Genomic DNA, 16,992 nt, shown 5'->3' on the forward strand with positions numbered 1-16,992 from the left:
CATACATACAATAGAATATTATTCAGACATAAAAAGAGAAGAAATCCTGCCATTTGCAACAACATGGTTGGATCTAGAGGGTATTTTGTTCAGTGAAATAAGCCATGTGGAGAAAGACAAATGTCATATGATTTAACTTATTTGTAGAATATAAAACCAAAGCAAAACAGCATTAGACTGACAGACACTGAGAAGTGATCAGTGGCTACCAAAGGGGAAGAGTCAGGGTGGGTGGAGAAGAGGGTGAGGGAGATAAAGGGGCATAAAAATTCTCAATCACTGTGTAAGCTGGTCACGGAGATGGTAGTATAGCATGGAGAATATAGTCAATGATTCTGTAACATGTTTCTATGTTGATAGATAGTAACTGTAATAGGGTGAGTATTTAATAATATGGGTAGCAGTTGAGCCACTGTGTTGAACATTTGAAACCAATAAAAGATTGTATATCAACAATACTTTAAAAAAAAGAATCTGTATTTGTTGCTGTTAATACTATTTTAAGAGGTTCTAAAATGTCTACTTCCCTTTATTCATGGCTAATAATGTGTTTCTGTTGCTGCTTAGAACACGGCAATGGTGCCTTCCAGTCAGAATCGGTTGAGAGAGAGGTATTATGTTTCTAAGAAGCCAAGCACCTCACGGGGAGGGGAGGGGAGGTGGTGGTGGTGGAGGGGAAGGTTTCTGTTAACACCAAATAAAATCACAGTCTTCTGGTGTTTGTTTATGAGAATGTCTACAGGCAGCATAGGAGTGGGCCATTCATTTTGTCACGTGATTTACATGGGCTGCCTCTTCTTTTACTGTTTTCGCAATTTTTATTTTTGCCTTCTCTTCACAAAAATGATTTGTAGATAAATAATTTTTCAATGTAGAAATATAAGAAAATGTATGTAGCCAGAAGAAAATTAAAAATTCTTGAAATTCTTTCTTCTCAATGATAACTGTTGTTTGCATTTGTCATATATATATGCCCATCCATCTTCCCTTGTATTTCTATACATAAACTTCATGCATTATATTTTTTACAAAAAGGAGATCATGCAGCACGTACTACCATAGTACAGAACAGTGGAAAATAATGCTATATTTTAAATGGTTGTGTGGCATTCCCTTGTTGGAAACATTCAAATTTAATGATTCAAAATTTTAATTTTCAGGTTTTTCTAATAGATTAGGTACATTAACAAGACTACAAATAATCATCATCTTCACTTTAAAGCTTTACCTATGTTAATATTTTTTCCTTAGAGTAAATATCCAGAACCAAAATGATAAATCAAAATACTAAGTCTTTTGAAGTACATTCACAAAATAAATATGCACTTTACATTTTTTTTCTTTTAAAATAATAATGGATGTATGTCTGTGTCTCCATGGCTTCATCTGATCCTTGCCAGGACCAAATGCCCACCTTTGCATGGGGGACAAATGTTGGGGGTGTAGCGGGTGCTGGGTGACCAAGAAAGAAAAGTAGGCTGAAGAGTCCAAAGGGACTAAAATGTACATCATGTTGTTCTAAGACTCCTTGTCATTTAGATTCCTATGTTTCCCTCCTGCATCTTCCTCCATTATTATTTTCTTGCATCTTAGTCAAGATCTTTATTACTCTCCCAAAATATTACCTGCTTGTAGGGTCTATTTCAAGCTTACCCATGGATACAGACTATTTCTATAGTGAACCCTGATAGCCTGATAAAATAATATTTAAAATATTTAATTGTAAGAAATATTTTCAGTGTTCAAGAAAAGTAGTTTAAGTCCAGCCTTGACCAGCTCCCGTGTGGGGCATAACCCTGTGATATCACTGTCAGGTGACTGGGAATGCAGTGATTAGAGAATGTAGTCACTCAGTCCCTGCTTAGGAAACAAGACAGGAGAGTTAAGTGGGAAAATATACATACCCTTCAGAAAAAGACCCAGCATTTACACCAAACCCTCCATTTACTCACAGTGGGACTTTAAGCAAATGGTTCAAGCTCTCTGAGCTTTAGCATCCTCTGTCAGATGCTAATAATATCTTCATACCATCATATAAGCCAGTGGTGCTGGTTAAGTATTGTGTGCAGTGGGTGCTTAATAAATAGTAGATACTTCAGATATATTCCGACAGGGAAGGTGCATGGTATTCATTGAAGGCCATTTTAAATGCCTTTAGTCCATTTCAGCCAGAAGTCATATTGATTAGGAATTGTGTTCTCTAACAAGTAACAGAAAAAGCATAACTTGAACAAATAAGTGATTATATTTTTCCCACATAATTCCACACCCAGAGGTAGGCCTTGTTGGTGTTGATTCATGGCTTAAGGATGTCAGAACCAAGCTGGTTGGAATTAACTTAGTCTTTCCCTAAGCCATCAACATATGGCTGCTGATGCTGCTTTAGTCCCGTGTCCTTACTTCAGGAAAGAAGGAAGAGGAGGTGACCAGGAGGGAGATGGAGCAGTCACAAGAGGAATCCAGAGCAGGCCATGAACATCTGCTCGGTCGTTGCCTCTCCTTGCTGCTGGGCAGGTTTGGAGAACTGGCACTTGCTCTCCTAAGGAAAACGAGAGTAATTGCCTGCCTGCCAAAATGCCCTTTTCTGTTCTCTTACCACTAGTCTTCTCTTATTTGCTTCCTGTCTGAGACAAAGTAGGTTCAGTTGGCATGATTTGAAGGGCTCAAATCCTACTCAGTAATTCTTCCTTACCCACTAATTTCTGTTAATGCCTAAATTTCATCAGGAGCAAATTAAACCACCATCCCCTATATGTTAAAATGCATTTATCCCTGGTAAAAAAGTGATGCATTGCTTTGTTTCTATTATTAACACCTTAGATAACCAGTAAGTTCATTGATTAGATCCCTTTAAAGAGGAAATTAATTGAAACTAGGTTATGAGCTAGGGAGGATTTGTTCTGAGTGACAGGCACTAGCCTGGCAGCCATAGAAGTACTAAGTGAGAGGAAATGAAGGGCAACATGAAGACGCAAAGAGGGAGCAGAAGCTGTTATAAAATACTAGGGATAAGAACATCAGAAACAAATGCCACCCTCTTTGCAATTTGTCCTAGGATGGATTGATTGTTTTTTTCTTTTTAGTCCTGCACCCTTGTGAATATGTCTGATCACAGGTAGAACTTTATATTGATACACGTCTCAGCACAGCAAACCACAGACAAGGCAATCAGCCAGTTAGATCCTGCTTCACATCCTACTCTATGTGGAGCCTGATGGGGCTATGTTCAGGGCCCACTGTGTAGTGGAATGCAGAGTGTTGGCCCCATGGGCTTTTATTCAGGTGAAAGGTCTCTGTTTTGATATGAAGGTATTAGGTAAGTGGCACTCATCCTAACATTTTTTTTTTTGACACAACATAAATGGTGTAGTGTTCTGTTTCAGCCTAGGCTTTTTAGAACCAAACTGCCTAGCTTCAAATCCACAGTGACCACGAGAAACATATTAAACTTTTTTGCAACTCAGCTTCTTTATCTGCAGAATGGCTAGAATAATGGTATTTGTCTCCTGAAGATTAAATGAGGCAATAATTTGAATGCTAAGAACTGTCTGGAACACAGTAGTACTTGCTGTATTAACTTGAAAGCACTCTTTTTTTTCTATTTTAGATAATTTCCTTAGATAGTACTCATCATCTATATATTCAGAGCCCTTTATAATAGTCCAAAGTGTATCCTTATGTATTTACTTATTTCAGGTAGGTAGGCCATTTTTATTACCACAGTTTTCCAGTGAGTGAATGGAGTCAGAGAAATCATGATTATGCTCAAGGTCACAGACACAGTGGCAAGGCAGAAATTTCAACCCAGAAATCTGAAGACAAGTGTAATGAACTTTCTGTTATGCCACACTGATTTCTATTTTGAAGAAAAGGGTTTGGAACCATGGCAAACTGAACTCAGGATTGATTGATTGATTCTGTTTGTGTGTATTCACGATTCCCAAAAGCTGAGCCTTCCTTTATGTAGCCCAGTATACTTGCCTAGGAAGACATAGAGTGTTTGACTCCCTGATTTCTATATAATTTCTGTAGAAGGGCCACATTTTTCCACTATCATTGTACCAAAGAGAAGAATCCTAGAGAGAAAAAATAGTTGTACAATGAAGGATATTAATTTTATAGTTCTATATAATAGCCACAAAAAGCAAAACATAACCTGACAATATCCTTGGCATCGGGTAAGTTAAGTAAACTAAAATGCATCAAGTCATAGAAATAATGATAGTCATAACAATACCATGTCTTAAGCATCCAGGATGAACAACACATTTTACTAGCTCCTTTCAAATAGTGTTTTTTTTATTTTTTATTTCCTGAGAGCTGGGCATCATTAATGCCACAAAGCCGAGGTCACATGGCTACTGTGACAGATACAGCTCATGACTCACCCTTTGGCCATTCTTGTTGCTTTATTGCTAATGGAGCCCTGATTTTGTTTAAGAAAGGCAAAGCACCCAGAGTTGAACTGAGACTAGTCTAAACTGATTAGAATAGTCCCAATCCCCTGTGCCAGTGCTACACCTATGGAGGGGCCTGTGAGGCTATTCTGGTCCGTGAGACTCAAGAGTAAACGTGCTGGGGGTTCTTGAAAATACCTTCCTCCATACTTCCTTCTTTTCTTTTCCTGCTCCCTTTCTTCTTGCCTCTGAACATTTTTGTGGAAGTAGATGATGCTGGAGGCTGAAGCAGCCATTTGGGTAGCATGTAGGGATTAAATGATGAGAGAGGTGAAGTAAACGAGGAAGATTACCTGGATCCCTCCGAGCTGCAGTGAGCTACCCTGCCACCCTGGGACTGCCTGCCTTTGAGAGTTTTGTTTTTGTTTTCACTTTTTTTGTTGTCTAATAGAACCAATGCACATCCTTTTGGTGTAAAACTACTATTCATCTATTATGTATCAATAGCCTGATGTATCGAAAGCAATTGTATTAGTTAGAATTAGATAAAACTGTGAGTCACTTATAACTTCTAAATTAACTGGGACTTAACCACATACTGAAGCCTTTTTCAGAAGCCCATTATAGGCAGTGTGGGCAAATGCAGTGCCCCTCAGAGCCCTTAGACACCCAAGCTTTGCCAGCCTTCATTGCTCCGTCCCAGGAGAGTACTCTGGCCACTAGAATCAGGATACCTGCTTGAACTCATACATGCATTCCTGCCAACAGGAAAGACGAAGGGCCAAGGAAGAGCATATTCCCTCACTTTTAAAATAAAGCCAGGAAGTTTCATATGCCATTTTGCTCACATTGGATAAAACTGCTAGCTGCACAAGGCAAGGAAATGTCATCTTCATTCTAGGAGGTCATACACTCAGCTGAAAATCAACAAGTCAATAAGAAAAAGTGAAGAACACGCAGAAGAAGATGTGTACAGTTGAACCCACATTTGCCTTGACTCCAAAGCTTATTGCTATATTCCACTGTCTCTTGTAGCTAATTAAACTATATAGTGATGGAAGAAATTCTAGTATATTATTTTCTGTGCTTTAGCTATTTCCCAACTTAAGTATGTCATAAAAAGAAAAATGCATTTAATCTGTTATTCATGATAAAATGAAACATAGAATATACATGAGAAAATTGTGCCTTCAAAAGATTTGAAGGAGAACTTGTGTTTGAATTTAGGAACATGAGTGATTCAGGGATTTGTTCCTACATTCCTGTTTTTTGAAGGCTTCTTTAATCAAGTAAATTTATAATAAAAATATCTTATGTATATGCACCACATTAAGAGTATATAAACCACATAGAGAACCTTTTTATATCTAGCCATTAAGCAGAGTCTGTAAGTGGTGGATTTTATGAGGACAAAAATGATAAATAGCATGTCACTGGATGCTTCTTAATTTTTGGTTTGTAACTTTCTGGGTCACTGATTTCTCAGAGTTTTCATTCTTTCCACATATTAGTTAGGTGATTGAGGAAGGTGTCAGGCTACTGAGACATATGAAAAGATGATGTGCAAGAATTAAATTCTTCATATCTTTTGGCTGAGTATTCAAAATATGCAGTATGATTTAATAGTCCTTCACCTGTGTGTATTAACCTCTGTCCCTGGTGGTCAGTGGTGAGAAGATGTAATCATTGGCATCCAAATGAGATACATGCTTTTTAAAATAAACTATGTACTCATTTAATAAAATCAGTGCTAAGAATTATGGAATGGTAAAAACCAAGAAACTTGAGAAAAGGGAAGAAAACATTGCTGATTCATTGCGATTAAGGAGTATGACACGGGTAGGAAGAAACAGTATTTGAGGAACATTATGAATATAAGTCAGCTCAAGAGCTCTTCATCTCTGCGTAGTGAGTGCACATGCGTGGGTCCCTATGTGGCAACAGGAGAGGCAGGAGTGGCCAGCAGCACATACCAAGGGGAAACAGAATCCCAGCTTTGTCCTGTAATGTGACTGATTTATAGTAAGACATGACGGATGTATATAGTTTAAGCTTTTTACTGTAGTTTATATTTGCCTTTATTTTATTGTCTTTATATTTGCTTGCTCGTTGACTTTTTAAGGGAAAAGGAACAAAAACTTTACATTTTAAATAACTTAAACCAGTGAACTAGCATGTAATAATGCTAAAAGAGCTGAAATCTGTATTTTATGTCTTAAATTGTAGGAATAATAAAGCTAACTCTTGTTTGGTTTATAGCCATTTTCCAGTGCAATAAATTGAGTATAGAAACTTTACTCTTTACAATACTCTTACAATAAAAGCATGGTTTCTCAATAGCAACAGAAAAAAAAATCTGGGAATAAATTTAACCAAAAAAAATTAGCAGATTCTATATGATGAAATTTTTTTAATGGATGAATTTTTTTATTAAGGTATCATTGATATACACTTTTATGAAGGTTTCACATGAAAAACAATGTGGTTGCTACATTCACCCATATTATCAAGTCCCCCCCATACCCCATTGCAGTCACTGTCCATCAGTGTAGTAAGATGCCACCGAGTCACTACTTGTCTTTTCTGTGCTACACTGTCTTCCCCATGACCACCCCCACACCATGTGTATTAATCATAATACCACCCCTCAATCGCCTTCTTCCACCCTCCCCACACACCCTCCCCCACCCTTCCCCTTTGGTAACTGCTAGTCCCTTCTTAGAGTCTGTAAGTCTACTGCATTTTTGTTCTTTCAGTTTTGCTTTGTCGTTATACTCCATAAATGACAGAAATAATTTGGTACTTGTCTTTCTCTGCCTGGCATATTTCACTGAGCATAATACCCTCTAGCTCCATCCATGTTGTTGCAAATGGTAGGATTTGTTTCTTTCTTATGGCTGAATAGTATTCCATTTTATATATGTACCACCTCTTCTTTATCCATTCATCTACTGATGGACAGTTAGGTAGCTTCCATGTCTTGGCTCTTGTAAGTAGTGCTGCAAAAACATAGGGGTGCATAAGTCTTTTTGAATTTGAGAATTTGTTTTCTTCAGGTAAATTCCTAGGAATGGAATTCCCAGGTCAAATGGTATTTCTACTTTTAGTTTTTTGAGGAGCCTCCATATTACTTTCTGCTAAGGGTTGAACTAGTTTACATTCCCACCAGCAGTGTAGGAGGGTCCGCCTTTCTCTGCATTCTCACCAGCATTTGTTGTTCCTAGTCTTTTTGATGTTGTCCATCCTAACTGGTGTGAGGTGATATCTCATTGTGATTTTAATTTGCATTTCCCTGATAATTAGCACTGTGGAGCATCTTTTCATGTGCCTGTTGGTCATCTGAATTTCTTCTTTAGAGAATTGTCTGTTCACATCCTCCACCCATTTTTTAATAAGGTTATTTGATTTTTGGTTGTTGAGGCATGTGAGTTCTTTATATATTTTGGATGTTAATCCCTTGTCGGATATGTCATTTACAAATATATTCTCCCATACTGTAGGATGCCTTTTTGTTCTGCTGATGATGTCCTTTGCTGTATAGAAGCTTTTTAGCTTGATGTAGTCCCATTTGTTCATTTTTGCTTTTGTTTACCTTGCCCAAGGAGATGTGTTCAGGAAAATGTTGCTTATGTTTGTATTCAAGAGATTTTTTACTATGGTTTTCTTCTAAGAGTTTTATGGTTTCATGACTTACATTCAGGTCTTTGATCCATTTCAATTTTACTTTTGTGTATGGAGTTAGACAATGATCCAGTTTCATTCTCTTACATGTAGCTGTCCAGTTTTGCCAACACCAGTTGTTGAAGAGGCTGTCATTTCCCCATTGTATGTCCATGGATCCTTTATCATATATTGATTGGCCATATATGCTTGGGTTTATCTCTGCATTCTCTAGTCTTTTCCATTGACCTATAGGTCTGTTCTTGTGCCAGTACCAAATTATCTTGATTACTGTGCCTTTGTAGTAGAGCTTGAAGTTGGGGGTTATAATCCCCCCATCTTTATTCTTCCTTCTCAGAATTGCTTTGGCTTTTTGGGGTCTTTTGTGGTTCCAAATGAATTTTAGAACTATTGGCTCTAGTTTGTTGAAGAATGCTGTTGGTATTTTGATAGGGATTGCATTGAATCTGTATATTGCTTTAGGCAGGATGGCCTATATGGTGAAATTTTAAAAGCTACTGAAGAACAGAAATTACTTGGATGGACAGAGAAGCATAGAATGTTCTTGGAGAAGAAGACATGTGTTATAAAGATATCCATTGTCCTAAGTACACCTATAAATATTGTGCAACCTTAATATAAAATGTCAATCCAAGTATCTCTGAAATGAAATAAGCTGATGCCAAAGTTCATATTGAAAAATAAACAAATAGAGCCATGCAAACTCTGAGGGGGAACTAGGTCTTCCAGTTATTAAAATGTCTTATAATACTTAAATAATTCAAACATTATAATACTGGCATGCACACACATACATACACACATAAACTTAAATAGAAGAGTTTAAAAGTTAAGAAAGATACAAAAGCATAGGAGACTTTAATATGTAAAGGTATCAAATCAGTGGAGAAAAGATTAGTTAGTAAGGAACATTGAAAAAGTAGGATAGTGATGTGGGAAAAAATATAATTTGAATCCATAAACTATCCAAACCATATATCAAGATAAAAAACAAAACATGGGTAAAAGAAATGTACAGCAATCTCATAGAAAAACAAACACTTTTAAATAAAACAAAGGATAGTCAATCTCACTCATAATCTGGGAAGTGCAAATAAAACTCATCTAGAGAATTTTTTCATATGTAAGATTGTCAAAGAACCAGTTTGATAATAGACTATGTAGGTGAAGGTTTGGAGAAACTGACTCTCTTCAACTTCTATGAAAGGCAATTTTGCAAAGGCAATAAAATAAAATAAAATAAAATAAAATAAAGTATACAAACATAGGGACACCATGAAACTGAAATTACACTTCTTAGAACTGACTATCTATTTAGGATTATACACAACCAAGTGCCGAAACCACACTTACATGGAATGCCATGATAGAAACTTTGTATGTACATGTGTGTGTGTAAAAAGCAAAAGATAAGAAGTAATCTATGAAGATACACATCAAGAGGAGAGAGTTTAAAGGTGGAACAACTACACAGTGTAATACTTATGCAGGTTTAAAAGAGAATAAGGCGGTCTTCATATGTAAATATAAAACATTTGCCAATGCGTATGAACAATAACAATAGAAACTAAAATATAAAACACTATGTACAGTATGTTACTATTTATGCTTTAGAAATGAGGGGATCAGATATACACATTTGCATAATATTTTTGTATAGATACACAAGAAGCTGACAAAATTCAGGGTTTACATACAGGGGTGATAGAGACTACTCATGCCTTTTGTATGTTTTGAATTATAATCTTTTGCATGTGGTAATAGTCAAAAAATAAAGTGAAATATAACAAAATTTAAACACCTTAGCTTGTAACTAACAGTTATACCCCATTAGTGTGACTGATTTGAGGCACCTGTTTTCTAAAGGGAGAATGGCTCAGCAGTGCATTGGAACCGGCTCCCTTCAAACAAGTAGGCTTGAAATCTAAGTACAAATTAGAGAGGCAGGGCGAAAAAGCACCCACAAAGAGTCTAACAGTCTGCTCATGTAAAGGTGTCAAAATGGACATCCTCAGTGTACTTTCTGATGTACTTTGTAAAATATCTTCCCAACTCAGTGACTTTTGTTGGTAGCAGGAGTGTCTACCCCAAGAAATCAGCAAACATTACAAATCAGGGTTTTGTTTAGAGGTGGGAAGGGGGAGAGCCAGAGGTTAGACACTTCCCAGCACAATACTGGCTCAAAAGTTCTAATAACTCTTATCATGATTTTCTTTGAGACCTTCAAATTATTTCTTTCCTAAAACTTGGGTTTGACATTTACTTGACAGTGAAACTGATGAGAGATGCATGGTAAAGGAAGATAAGCATAATGCAAGCAGAGTGCTAATAATTAATAATACACCCACATCGTGATGCACAAGCAGTGACACACATTGAGAAGAACTACAGCATGGAAACACCAGTCACTATATCTTCTCAGTTTAAATGCACAGAGGATTTTTTATGTCTCATTTTTAGACAGTTACATAAAAGCTAGAGAAATGAAATTAAGCAGATTTGCAAGCTTATTTTGTTTCTTTGAATCATGTAGTGCATCTCATTTAATATTTGCTTGTTTTATTAATAATTGAAAGCAGCTTTGCAACACATAGGCATGCAGAATAACTTTTGACCCTATGGGAATTAATGTCTAGTGACAGTGGTCCAGAAGTGATACAAGTTATGATAATAAAAACCCTGGTCAGCTATTTTGCACTTTAACTATGTGCAGTAGATATTATCCATGCAAGAATATCCCCCTTCACATGGAATTTGTACAACAAATTCACCAAGATATAATAGCTTGATAAGTAGCAAACTACTTATAAATAGATGTGTGGCCATAAAATAAAGTTAACCTTTCTAAAATAAACATGATGAAAGAAAAAGCAGAATGTTATATATATCTTCAAAGGAAAATTACATTGACTGTGTAGAAAAAAGAATATAATGCTTAACATCATTCTGTGCTAAACTTTTATGAGCCCCAATTAGGGCTCTCTCCTCTTGAGGTTTTTTCTCTGAATTGAATATATGTTCAAGTAGAAGCTTTTGTTTGGGGGAAGTGTTTGTATTTTTCCTACTTCAGAAATGTCTCCTGCTTATGTAAATTATGCCTACCTGGTTGTTACCTGTGTTAGTACTGCCCAAAGGGAAGTGTATTTCAAATATACAACTCTCCATATTTAAGAAATCAAAATTAAATCAGATATTTGTGTCTGTTTGTCATGAAAATTCTAGAATAAGTTTATCCTAGGCAAGGCTTACATGTGCACATCCACATATACCACTATAATGCACATATTTACTTAATTTGGAATAGCTGTATTAACTCTTTTGAGACCCCTCTGGCTGTAGCATGTCTCTGGCTATCAGGCTAACAGCTATGTTTTGGGGTATTAAAATCCAAAGCTAGTGTTCTTTAAATCACTTCTAGCTATAAAAGTTGCAAGAACAAAACATAAAATCCATATATATGAAAATCAAAAGGTTTTTATTGGATAAATTCAAATTGAGCATTTAATATTTTAGGTACTATTAACATCACCAAAAAGAAATGTCAACATGGATGTGCCCTTTAGGAACTTCAAAGACAATGCAGATCAGATCAGCTGTGTGAACTTGAGCAGGTCCTATAGCCTCCGTGCATCTCAGGTTCCTCAGCTCAAAGTGGTGTCAGTGGGACAAAAAAAGTAATATGAATGTGGTACCAAAACTAGTGATGCTGTGACTGCTACAGTAGTCAGAAAAGGCACAGCTGAGATTCCATAGATATTATCCATACAACAAAAAAGGACCCCTCGCCATACTGGTGAGCTAAACACCTAACACAGTGCCTGGCGTACAGTGAGCACTCAGTAAACATTCATTGCAGAAGTAATATCGTCAGCCATTCATTGCTGGCTGACATAAAAAGAAAACCAAACAGCCAAAATAGAATTTTAACTCCGTCTTGAAGGATGGGCAAGAGTTGTATTAATGAGGAGAATAGGAAAGGATATTAAAAGTAGGGAAAATTGCAGAAGTCAAACTCTGGAGAGAAAATGAGAAGAGTGTTTTAAGAGGACAGCAAAAAAGATTTCCAAACTAAAACTAAGAGCCAAATATAAATGTTGCTAGGAAAGGTGGAAAGAGATTTATGAAGAGCCCTAAAACCCAAGCGGAGGAGTGTGGACTTTATTAGGTAAGTAAATGAGCAGTGGAGGGAAGACATGATGAAAAATGCTGTTTTAGGGAGTTAACCCGGCACTGGTGGGAGACAGACTCCAAGGAAGAAAGTTTGAGCTGCGGCCCCAGCAGGGGAGGCTGATGCAACAAAACAGCTGGTGTAGAGGTGAACGGCAGTGGAAACGGAGGAACAGATTTGGGAGAAATGCTGAAGTAAGAATCCAGAGCATTTAGTGACCTTTAATATAAAGCATGAGGACAAGGGGTCGGGAAAATAGGATAAAGTTGGTTCTAGTAATGAACTGTGGCGAGAATAACTAGTGTGTTTCAGATGAGCCCTGTGGGATTATTTGTTGCAATGAGCCATCCAATACATACTGGGCAGGGCAAAGTATTTATTGATGCTCATTCTTTGTCCAGTCCGTCCTAGGTGCTGCAGGGAATGTAAAGGAAGTAAGTCAATGACAAAGATGTCAATGACAATGATTAAGATGAATATCAAGAATATCAAGAGCAATGTGTATTAGGTACACGATATGAACCAGCGGCATTAAAACATCTGTCTTATTTAATACTCATAACAACTTTATGCAGGTAATAGAATTTATCCTCAATTTACTTCCAGTGAAACTGAATCTTGCAGTGGTTAGTTACCTTGCCCAATGTAACAGCACCAGTAAATAGTAGGTTCAGGTATAAAATCTCAGCAGTGTGACCCCAAAGCCCACAGCTTCATCACTACCATGATTTCCACGTATGGAGGTCACTAATGGGTGACAGAAGACTAAGTATTATTGAGGAACAATACCTGTGGTATCATGAATTTTGTTTTATGGCAGGAAGGAGAGATGGAGCTGACAAGAGAAGTTGCCTAAGCAACGACATAGAAAGGAATGGACATAATGTGCCCAAGAAAGTTGGGGAGACTAGTCTGCCTGTTGCATGACGGGGAGTAATGAAGGGATGAAGATTAAAGGTGTAAATCTGGACCAGATGATGGCTACAGGGCTGATGGCTTGCAATGGCGTTGTGACTCAGTACATGCTGGAATCAATCAATTAATAAATACTTACTGATTACCAAGCATCTCTCCAATAGCAGCAGGCCCAAGAGTTCAGGATGAACTGACCCTCCTTGCACATTTCCCAGGCTTCAGCTTTTTCTTCGTAACAGTCCAGACCCAGGATACAGTCTATCCAGGCAGGCACCCGATAGCAGGTCAGTACAAGCTGCTCCTTCTCTCTGGATGGCACAAACTCAAAAACATTCCTGTGATCTTCATCACAATGTTCAGTCTTATTACACTGACAAAACTTCTGGAGACTCTGTGTGATGGGGGAGAGTGATATTTTTAGAACACAGGATGGACTGGAGAGAAAAGGAACAGAGTTTAGAAGGTTAAGTACCTAGCACTCTATGTAATGCATACCTGGTATGCAATAAATATTTGTTGAAAGAAGAAAGAAACTTTGAAGAAGATTTTCTAATACTCCACAGTTTGAGGATAAAAAAGAACTTGGGCTAGTGAAAAAGAAGAATTGGAAATAAATCAAAGACATTTCACAGGAAAAAAGATTAATGTAATAAATTGGATATGTGGGGAAGGAGAGAAACAAATCATGGACTGTATCAAGTTTTTGAACCTGTGTTTTTGAAAGGAGGTGATATAACTGACAGAAATTCCAAGAATTAGAAATTTCATTAGGGAAGGAAGTGTCTCTCTGGTTCTTTGCTACAATCTAATAACTAGCAGCATACTTAATACATAGTGGACAGACAATCAATAATTAAGGTATTAAGTATATAATGCACTAGTTGAAGAAGAAAACCAAACTCCTGTATCTTGAAGCTATGACTCTCACCTCAGAGCAATGACATTTACTTCTAGGAATCATATCCTAATGAACCACTGTTAAGGAAGGGACTTGGTCATATCCTTTAATAAGTCAAAACAGGGAAAAAAAACAGAAAAGAAAAAACAATTTGAGGACCACTGGCCTAATGCCTCACATAAATACCTAACATTTTCTTGATTTAAGACTAGGGAAGAATCCTGTCTAGAGTGAATTAGCCTGGGTTAGGCGCTGGCTGGGTTCCTGAAGCCAGCTACAAGATGAACTTATTAGGAAGATCAGCAGACCCATCACTCACATGGGCCCCTGTATCTTTTTTTTTCTAAATTTCTCAAATGTTTCACAAGCTATAGACCATACAAAACCTGGACCACCTCTGAATCCCTATCCATACAACAGGTCTGGCTTGTGTCAAACACTATTTGTATTTTCCTGTTGCCATTGCATCATTACAGATAACTAAAACTTACATCCTAGACTCCGAGTTGTTAAAACTGAGTTTGAATTCCAGTTTTTCCATTTCTAGTTAAGTCATGCTCCAGAGCTTTGGTCCACTATTTCTAATTTCCTCATCTACAAAATCGAAATACTAATGATAACTATCCTTCAGGAGTATTGAAAAGCTTAAATGTACATGAGAGTTCAATAAATTGCAGCTCTATTATTATTACTAATTAGTCCAATGATTCTTATCCTCATTTTTCTCATTTTATTTTAAAAATATTATTAAACATAATTGACAATTTGTTATAAATCCTCAGAAGCCTATTAAGTAAGATTACTATAACTTTTCCTTTACTTTTCAAGTTATCCTGCCAAGAGAATTCCTGGGTATAGTGATTTGCAAGAGTAATGCACCAAATTCAGGAATACATTTTCTTCCTTTTGAATTCCTGCAGTCTCAACATCCGTTGAATATCAGTCTAAACTTAAACACCACACTTTTAGAAATAATAATTTGGCCTGCAGAGATACCCTCTTTACAAGTTATTCCAAGGAATTTTTCAGAGTAACAAAAATCAAATTCAGAAAATAATTTAATGTTCATTCTTTATATCGGGAAACCCCAAAAAGCCATAAGATCAATGAATGAAAGAGCATAATTTATGTCATAATAATCACTAACTGGAGAGTGTAGCATTTTATTGTTTGCATAATCTTTTAAAGATAAATGGACTCTCACATACTTTTTGGGGGGGGCGTGTTCTCATATACTCTTGTCCTTAAATATGTTTCCCTAAATTTGTTTCTCAGCATAACTACTCATTGTATCATTCCAGCACAGGAAGAAATGGATTAGGCAATAACTCCCCCAATTTTTTTTTAAGTCAGAGGGGTTCTCTACTTAGTAGTTGTATGTATCTTAAGTATCCTTTAATCAAAGTATAAAATAAAAAATACCAAAAGCTACTCTGAGTTCCATATGCTTTCAGATGAATTTTATCTGAAAAGCAGCTACATATTGGAAGCATAGGAATACAAATGTGTGTAAGTTACATAATAATTCTTGTACAGAGGTTGGTGTACATTCTTCTGGAAATAAGTCCTTGTCCAATCCATCTTCCCACCGCCAACTTTACCATAGAAGTCAAAGGAATACCAACTGGGAATCATTGTTTTAGGCACGTTAGAGTCAGTAGGCCGAAAGGCTTTGCTCATTCTTGACTCCTGAGTCTTGACTCCTGTTTAGCCTTCAAGAAAATCATCCAGAAAAAAGAGGAACACATGGCACCACTTTCAGATTATGGGTTTCTCAGGCAAAGCCTCATGAGATTCTGAGGACTCCTTTTACAGACTATGGTAAACCCAAGTTCTAATTCTGGTTCTGCCGTCCAATAAAATGTGGGTGTCACCTAATGACAGTGGGCTTCATTTACCTTACCTGCCAATTGGAGTAGTATTAGAAGATAATACCTCTATCTGCAGCATGCTTTACCAGCATCAAAGTACTTTCACACATATTATTTCATTTGACCTACAAATAACTCTGAGCTAAGACGAGACAAATAATGGTACTCCCATTTGTCGGACAAGGGAATTGAGACTTAGAGATCGTTTGCCAAATTAAGACTTAATTTGTATTTGAAGCAGATACCTCGCAAAGTCTTCTGATTCTTGAACTCATGAGTTTCTGACTACATTCCACTGACCCCACTTCTGTAAATGTAAGGTTCTAAGAGTCATGCCCCATGTTAGTGACACTTTACATGGTTTATGCTTGAGAATATTCAGTGTCTGGTAAGAGCAGAAAAATGCTGCTATTCTTTAAATTTTTTCCAAATGTTACAGACTCAAAAGCAAGTTATTTTTAAAGATTCTTTATTAATTCAAATACTCGGTGAAAATGGTGAATTTTTAAAAATTTCAGTGACAAGAGCAAACATATAAGAAAATCCCCCCTCCACCTCCCTGCACATACACACACACTTTTTAAACTACAATGGGAGCCTGCTGGGTCTAACCTTTTTGGCATCTCCGGATGAATCTTAGTGATTTGAAATAACTGCTACTGAGCTGTTGTTTAGTACTATAGTCCAATCTGTTCTAAGTGTGTGCAGTGTAGAAAGAGTTCTTTTCTGAGGACTGAGATTTTAAGCTTCAAGAATCGTTGACGGGTTTTGTTTTCCCAGAGCTGTCAAGTTTCTTTGAAAGAACTGAAAAGAAGCAACAAAGGAAGATGTGAGAGTGATTTTAAAATATTTTAAATATCTCTTTGGTTTTCCAATCTTTTTCAAATTAAAGTTCTGTTATTAACCATTCCATAGTAAAATTCCTCTATCTTTGGAATGTTGCTCTGAAATGCTATGACCCTTCTTTATTGTGTGTCAGTCTGTGTGTGAGAATGGGTGTGTGTTCTTTTCTTTTCTACTTCTTTTTCTTTTTTCTTTTTTCTTTTTCTTTCAGCCTCTTCT

This window comes from Manis javanica, chromosome 4, assembly GCF_040802235.1.
Source record: "Manis javanica isolate MJ-LG chromosome 4, MJ_LKY, whole genome shotgun sequence".
NCBI lineage: Eukaryota > Metazoa > Chordata > Mammalia > Pholidota > Manidae > Manis > Manis javanica.